At 55.7% G+C, this 8,225-nt stretch overlaps 1 pseudogene; it reads left to right on the top strand.

Annotated features, from left to right (window-relative positions):
• Window positions 1-2,053: 2,053 nt before the first annotated feature.
• LOC107118834 overlaps window positions 2,054-8,225 on the top strand; it is a 32,069-nt pseudogene continuing 25,897 nt past the window's right edge.

The raw sequence follows: 8,225 nt of genomic DNA, 5'->3' as shown, positions 1-8,225 counted from the left end.
AGCACAGTGGCTGTGACCTGAGCCCTGAGGACCTTTGGGGCCAGATGTGGCCACAAACTCACGGAGAGGCCTTAAGCCTAAGCCAGCCGTTTTTAACTTGGCCTGAGGTCGTCCCGCTGTGCTCCTCAGGAGGGGCTTAACGATATGAAGGGACGTTGACAAGGCCCTCGTAGGGACTGCTGAGAGCGAGGGTGTCAGCACTCGAAAAGGCAGAGGGTTAAGGCAGCTGGAGGTTTGTCTGTGAGCTGAGTGCTGCTTCTGGTCGTTGGAAGGGTCCTAACCTGAATGCCCCCGTTCGTTTCTTTTCTTTTTTGAAAAATAATTTCTAGATGAAACATCAGGACCAAAGCAGCCTGCTGGGGATTCCAGAAAAGATGACAATTGTCTTCTTCTTAACTATATGAACGGACGTTGACAAGGCCCTCGTAGGGACTGCTGAGAGCGAGGGTGTCAGCACTCGAAAAGGCAGAGGGTTAAGGCAGCTGGAGGTTTGTCTGTGAGCTGAGTGCTGCTTCTGGTCGTTGGAAGGGTCCTAACCTGAATGCCCCCGTTCGTTTCTTTTCTTTTTTGAAAAATAATTTCTAGATGAAACATCAGGACCAAAGCAGCCTGCTGGGGATTCCAGAAAAGATGACAATTGGAGAAGGCTGCCCAAACGCGGACCGCGGTACACGTCCACTTGGAGGCTAAGCATAATCGAGCCAAGAGAACAAACGCCTCAGCCACCACCAGACAGCGGAACACACTGGGTTGTGAAGCTGCCACCCATCTTCCAGACAGGGGCAAAGCCAGGGCCTTCTGCCAAAGGGCAGAACCGGCCATCAAGGCCTTCAGATAAATCAGACAGTATACCACCAAGACCCCAGCCCCAGCCGCGCCCCTCCCTGCGTAGGCCACTGGAACCGGCCCAAGTCCGACTTACTATCTTCCCTAAAATGGAGACGACCCCGCTGGTCTCCAGAGCCCCCGCAGGCTTTAGGGGGCACCGGGGCTCCCTCCAGCCGCGCCAAGGTGTCCCCCTTGAAGGAAACCGCAGGTCATCCATGGGGACCTCGGACAACTTTCGGGGGCCCAACAGCAACGTGCAGCGCTAAACGTCGCTGAGGGGCGTTCTGGTGACAAGGTGAATATCGAGAAGACAAAGGGAATGACTAGGGGTGTGCCTTATCGGTATTTATTCGGGGTGGGGGTGGGGTTGGCTCTCAGGTAGCCCAATGCCAGCTTCCCTCCCCCTGGGGCTTCCTTCATCAATGTCAAGGTTTCAGCCATTTCAGCATCACAGCTGGCAGGCGGTGGGAGCGAAACTGACCAGGGGAAGCCTCCTCTCTCGGCCTCCCCTTCTCTTACTGCTCCCGGAGCCCAGGCGTGTTCCCGTGGGCTCCCTTGGCTTCCCAGCCGGCCTGTCTCTGTGGTTTGGCTGGGGAAGCCAAGGGAAGGCAGGGGAACACCCCTCCTTCCCTCCCTGAGCTTTTCCACTGCAGCAGAGACACTTGGGGAAGGGAGGGAAACACCGGGCAGGCACCTTCCAATGCCTCTCTTTCCCTCCCCGAGTCCAGGGAGGGAAAGAAAGGCATCTAAGCTGCCTGCCCTGTCTCTGCCTGGCCTTCTCCGGCCGCTCCACGGCCATGAGAGAGCTGGGGAAGGGCAGGCAGGGAGCCCAGGCAGGTTTAAATGCCGGAGGGATAGTTTCTTCGGCTAAAACACCATCATTGATCCAGCGGTCGGCAGAGCTCTTGCTCTAATGAAAAAACCAGGAACCTCTCCCGGGGTGGTTTCCTCAAGGAGTAAGCTGCTGTACTGTTGCCAGACACTGACAGGCCAGGGTTCTACCGCCGAGGAGGGTTTTTCAATCACTCCAGGCCGTAAAATATCCACCCAGGTGGCTTCACAATTGTCTCCCTCCCAATTTTTGACAGATATATAGTTTTTCTCTTTCTAACTGGCCTAGTAGATGTAGGGTACATTATATAGGGTTAACATTATTATTAGGGAGGAAGGGAGTGTGTGTGTGGGTGCTTGATTAGGAAATTCTAGGTTTTACTGTGGCATTTTAATGGTTAGTGAATTGGGGTTGTTGTATTTTGGGTTGTGGTTTGTGAGGGTGGGGGGAGGGAGCCAGAATGGACTGTCCGGCTGCCCCCTGACCTCCCTCTGCCTCTCCAACATGCTCTCAGCTTTGCCACGCCTCCGCTCGCTGACCATCGACGTCAACCTGGGCTTTGACGCCTCCCACCTGAGCAGTGAGTGCAAGGCCACCCTGAGCCGGGTGCTGGAGCTGAAGCAGACCCTCTACACCCGCTCCTACGGGGTGGTCCCCTGCTGCACCAGCTTGGAGAAGCTCCTCCTCCACTTCGAGATCCTAGACCGCTCGTGCTTTATCCTCTCCGGCCAGCTGATGGTGGGCGAGAGCAACGTCCCCCACTACCAGAATCTGCGGGTCTTCTACGCCTGGCACCCGGCCTGGTCAACCAGGAGGTTATGAGGCTCTACCTGGCAGTGCTGAGCGCCCGGACACCAGAGAAGCTCCACGCCTTCCTCATCTCCGCCCCCGGCAGCTTCGCCGAGAGCTGCACCGTCAAGAACCTCCTAGTTCATTGTTTAACCTAAATTGAAATATCACGAGTTATGAATTAAATGTTATGGCAAAAAAAAAAAATGTTAATGTCAATGGGAAAAAACGTTACGTGTTATATAATAAGTGTTAAATGATGCGACGATATTGTGAAAATCCAATAAAAAGAGTTATTTTAAAAAAAGAACCTCCTGGACTCCATGGCCCGGAGTGTGACGCCGGACGCCCTCCAGCTCCCCCGCTCCTGGATGAACGGCTCCAGCCTCCTCCAGCACCTGAAGTTCAGCAACCCCGTCTACTTCAGCTTCAGCCGCTTGTCCAGCGGCCAGCTCGTCCAGCGGGTCCTCAACGGCAGCAAGGATCACCGCAGCCTGGTGGGCCTCAACCTCAGCGGCTGCGTCCACTGCCTCTCCCCGGGCTCCCTGCTGCGCAGGGCCGAGGACAACGTTGACAGTGGCATCGTGGAGACCCTCGTCGCCTCCTTCAGCGGCCTCCGGCACCTGAACCTCTCCGCCGCCCACCACCACAACGCCGACGGCCCCGACAAGCACCTGTGCCAGCTCCTCGCCCGCCTGAAGCACCTCCTCTCCCTGGCCCTGCCCGTCTGCTCCGTCGCCGACCCCTCCGCCGCCGCCGCCGCTGCCGACAGGCCCTCCGTGCAGCCGGTGAGCAGGGCGTCACCGCAAGGCTTCGGGAAGAAGGTCCGGATCGAGGTGCAGCCGTGCCCCCGGAACTTGCTGGAGCAGGGGAGCGCCAAGCCCTCTGTGTTCTGGGCCCTCCTCGCCAGCCTCCCGTACCTGACCAAGCTGGAGCTGATCGGGTCCAGCTTCTCGGCCATGCCCTGGAATGAGCCGGTGATCCGGAACTCGCTGCCCCCCTGCGGCCGGGCGCAGCAGGGTGGGGGACTCCGAGGTGGCTGCCATCGGCCAGCTGGCTTTTTTGCAGAGCCTCACCTTGGCGCAGCTGCCCAATATCCTCACAGGCTCCGGGCTCGTGAGCATCGGGGCCCGGTGCCAGCACCTGCGGACTCTCTCCTTGGCCAACCTGGGCATGATGGGTAAAGTGGCGTACATGGCGGCCCTCATGGACATGTTGAAACACTGCAAATGCCTGCGAGATCTCAGGTGAGGGGGCGGTGCCTTTTCGCGCACCTTTGGGCGAGTGACGTGCTGGTCCTCTTGTTCGCCCAGTGGCCTTGTTTTCACACGCACTTCTGGTGGTGGAGAGCTCTGGAAGTTGTTTGGTTGTAGTGGTTAGGTGCGCGGACTCTAATCTGGGAGAACCGGGTTTGATTTCCCCCCTCTCCTCTACATGCAGCTGCTGGTGTGACCTTGGGTCAGTCACAAGTTCTTTCAGAGCTGTTCTCTCACGAGCAGTTCTCTCGGAGCTCTCTCAGCCCCACCGGCCTCACAGGGTGTCTGTTTTGCGGAGGGGAAGGGAAAGGAGTTTGTCAGCCGCTCTGAGCCTCCTTTGGGTAGTGAAGGGCGGGGTATAAATCCAGTCTTCTCCTCCTCTTCCTCCCCCTCCCCGATTAGATGGGGTGGGCTTTGCTCAGTTTTCAGCTGGTGGGGTTTGACCCACAGTGGGATCATGCCTTCAACTAAAGGTGAGGTGTAGCGGTGTGTCCCCCCCCCCCTTCATTCAGGCTTTTAAAGCAAGGGAGGAACTGAGCCTTCATGCATTTTTGCAAGCAGAATATCCCCATTATTTACATCCAGGCAGCCACAGACGGGCCTCCGATAGTAGGGCTGGGAAATGCCTTTGTACCTCAGAGCAGCAATTCCCAACCTTTTGGGTGCCGTGGCCCACAAGTCCAAATTTCCTTGGTACACTGACCCATCCAAGGGTTTTTGACATCCTAGGCAAACCGTGACCTCGGCACCCATCTGGTTTACAATTCCATTTTTCCCGCCGTGGCTAAGCCAGAGGTGTCGAACTCATTTGTTACGAGGGCCCGATCTGACATAAATGTCACTTTGTCGGGCCGGGCCATTGTGTGCCATAAAAAAGAAGAAGAAGAGATTGGATTTATACCCCACTGCCCTTCACTACCCAAAGGAGTCTCAGAGCGGCTGACAAACTCCTTTCCCTTCCCCTCCCCACAACAGACACCCTGTGAGGTGGGTGGGGATGAGAGAGCTCTGACAGAAACTGCTCTTTTTCGAGAACAGCTCTTATCAGAACTACGGCTTGCCCAAGGTCATCCAGTCAGGTGCAAGTGGAGGAGGAGTGGGGAATCAAACCCGGTTCTCCCAGATTAGAGTCCGCGCACTCAACCCTCTACACCAAACTGGCTCTGGGGGAACTTATGACTGACCCAAGGTCATCCAGCAGCTGCAAGTGGAGGAGTGGGGAATCAAACCCGGTTCTCCCAGATTAGAGTCCGCACTCCTAACCACTACACCAAACTGGCTTTAAATCATAATGGCAAGTACAGGAGATATAAACTGTATAAAGGACAGCAGCTGGTAAGCTCCGAGTGGGTGTATCCTCGCGGCAAGGCCCCCTGGGCTGGGAGGGGGGTGCAAAGGAAAACCCATATGGGCAGACTGGAGAGCCAGACATTCCCACACTGCTTGGCTGCTGCAGAGAACGTTCCGCCGTGCTCTGCCTACTTCCCCCTGAGCAGTTTCCAGGGCCGGCTCACTCACTAGGCGAACTAGGCGATCGCCTAGAGCGGGATGGCCCTTAGGGGCACCAAACTGCACCCGGCCCCGTACTCTGGGAGTTTCTTGATTATTTGTATTTTTCATTCTTCCTAAAATGCATTTATTTTTGAAAATTGGTGGGCGCACGGGGGGGGGGGGAAGGGATCCTCGCCTAGGGTGCAAAATAAGCTGGAGCCGGCCCTGGCAGTCTCATGCTCCTTCCCTTGCACCAATGGCTCACGGGCCGCATAAGAGCCCAAGGCGAGCCAGATCTGGCCCCCGGGCCTTATGTTTGACACCCCTGTGCTAAGCAGATGGGTGTTTTTTTTGAGAAACCAATAAACGTCGCCCAAAGGGCACACAGCTGCCCCCGCTACGAACCCCAAGCAAGTGGCGTTCTGACATGCACACCTTTTGCCTATGGAGGCTACATTCCAGCCTTTGGCCTCCCTCTAATCCCCCCTAATAATGGAGCTGCGGTGGCTCAAGTGGTTAAGACGCTGAACTGTAGGCTGTGGAAGGTCAGTAGTTCAGCAGTTCAAGACCCGAGTGCGCCACGTGACGGAGTGAGCTCCCGTCTCTAGTCCCAGCTCCTGCCAACCTAGCAGTTCGAAAGCAAGAAACTGCAAGTAGATAAATAGGGACCACTTCGGTGGGAAGGGAACAGCGTTCCGTGCGCCTTGGTGTTGAGTCATGCTGGCCACATGACCACGGAAACGTCTTCGGACAGCGCTGGCTCTTCGGCTTTGAAACGGAGATGAGCACCGCAACCCTAGAGTCGGACTCGACTGGCTTTCGAGCAAGGGAACCTTTACCTTTACCTTTAACTAATCCCCCCTAAGATTCTAAGAAACTCACGCTCATAACCGTCTTGACATGTTTTACTTGACCAGCATCTCTATGCAGTGAAGAAAAAATGATCAGCTGGTGTGTGGCACGGAAGACGCCGTTTCCAGGCTCAGATCTTGGTTTCCGAAATACGAACGAGCACAAAGGAAAGGGACCGGTGTGGGGGGGGGGGGGGGAGGCATGAGGAAGGGCTGGCCCGCAACTCACTTTCAGAGGCTTCGTGACCCGCTTTTGCGTCCCGACCCATAGGTTGGGAAACGCGGCCTTCGAGAGCCCCTGGCAGGCACTAGGGTTCTAGCTCGGACATGGCCTGTCACAGCGGACGTGGCTTGGCTTTGTGGGGGTGATAGTAAGGCTCTGTACAGTCAGCTCCGCAAGTTCCCAAGAGGATCTGCGGTCCCTTGGTGAAGCGCATGCGCTCTGTGCATGTCAGGTGACACGTATGATCCCTTGCTTTCTCAGAAGCCGTCCTGTATCAGGGCTAGACGAGACCCCCGGATGAAGGCCTTGGGGAATTGCAACAGGAAGCCTACAAAGATGCCACCGAGTGTGTGAGCTAGCTGATGGCCTTGAGATTTCAGAGCACGGCCCAAAAATGAGTACCCAGGCCTGGGGTTTCAGAGCTGAAGCTTGAGGCCTGGTAAGTTACCCTCTAAGCTGAGTGAGTGTGAGCTAGCTCACAGGTTTTTAACCTCCGGCTCACACATTTTTGTGTTTGCTCAGGAAGGAGGGCTCCAGAGCAAACTAATTTATGCATTAGTCAGATCGCCCGCTCACAACTTTAATGCCAGTGGCTCACAAAGTAGCATTTTTGCCCACAAGGCTCTGCAGCTTAGAGGGAACATTGTTGGTAACCCCGGGAGAGGTACTTTATTTTATTTTGGTACAAGGCTTCATGGGGTCGTTGCTCTTCTAATGACGGGGCTGGGGTGGGAGAGAAAGAAAGGTGGATTCGAACTGGCTCCCCTTACGGTTATCAGGATCCGCTTTTGCCTGCGATGGGCTCAGATAAACCTAAACCTCATTTTACGCTGCCAAATCCATCCCGGAAGAATAACCGCAGCTTCAGCGAGTCGCAAGGCCGAAATGCAGTCGGGCGTTGATTAAGCAACAGTGTCGCCCAGTGGACGGGATGGTGTATTGCAAGATCCCTGCTTTTTGACCAGAGAGCCCCCCTCGAGGGAGATCTTACTTATGTTTTCGGCCTTGCGGGGGGAACCGTTGCCTTGCTTTGACTCTGCTGCAGGTGTGGCCCACGATTGGGCCTGCGGCACTTCCCAAGTCAGGAACCTCATGGGCAGGAGAAGTCCAGTCCCCTAAGGGTTGTTTCCACCCACGTTCCTTCTTTGCCGTCCCCACTTAGCCCCTCTCCGTGTAGACAAGCAGAGGCCTAGTCCGCTTCCACAGGCATCAGATTGCAAATACAGCCCCCCCCCCCCCCCCGTTATGCGCACGTATGCCAGTTGTTTGTGGTGCGCTGGGAAAGTTGAGGGGGGGGGGGTTTGGCATGTTGGGAGAGACGACTCTTGTCCTTCCGGCAAGTTCTCCCGCTTGGTTTCACGGAGCCAGTTTGTACTCCCCGTGTCCTTTACTGGACCTTAGGTAGATGCCCACCTTTGTCTAGAGCCGCCAGGTAGACAACCCAGTTAGGAGCCTCTGAACATCTGGAGCAGAGGCCCATCCCATCAGTGGAAATCAACCCTGACTGTTCCCTGGATAATGAAACTGAAGCTCAAATACTTTGGCCACCCAATGAGAAGGGAGCCCTCACTGGAGAAGAAGACCCTGATGCTGGGAAAGATTGAAGGTCAAAGAAGACGGGGACGGCAAAGGATGAGATGGTTAGACAGTGTCATCGATGCAACGAACGTGAAATTGAGCCGACTTCAGAGGGCAGCGGAAGACAGAAAGGCCTGGCGGGATCTGGTCCATGGGGTCGCGGAGAGTCGGACTCGACTGTGCGACTGAACAACAACAAAAAATAGATGGAACACTCTGTCTGGGGCAGTGATGCTCTGTACTCTTGGTCAACGTTCCCTCTAAGCTGTGGAGTCTTGTGAGTAAAAATCCTACTTTGTGAGCTACCGGCCTTAAAGTTGTGAGCGAGCGATTCGGCTGCTGCATCAATTAGTTTGCTCTGGAGCCCTCCCTGAGCG

The sequence above is a fragment of the Gekko japonicus genome, unplaced genomic scaffold, assembly GCF_001447785.1.
Source record: "Gekko japonicus isolate JY-2015 unplaced genomic scaffold, Gekko_japonicus_V1.1 scaffold261, whole genome shotgun sequence".
NCBI classification, from domain to species: Eukaryota; Metazoa; Chordata; class Lepidosauria; order Squamata; family Gekkonidae; genus Gekko; species Gekko japonicus.
The sequence above is the reverse complement of the archived record's forward strand: the minus strand, read 5'-3'. Positions and strand labels throughout refer to the sequence as shown.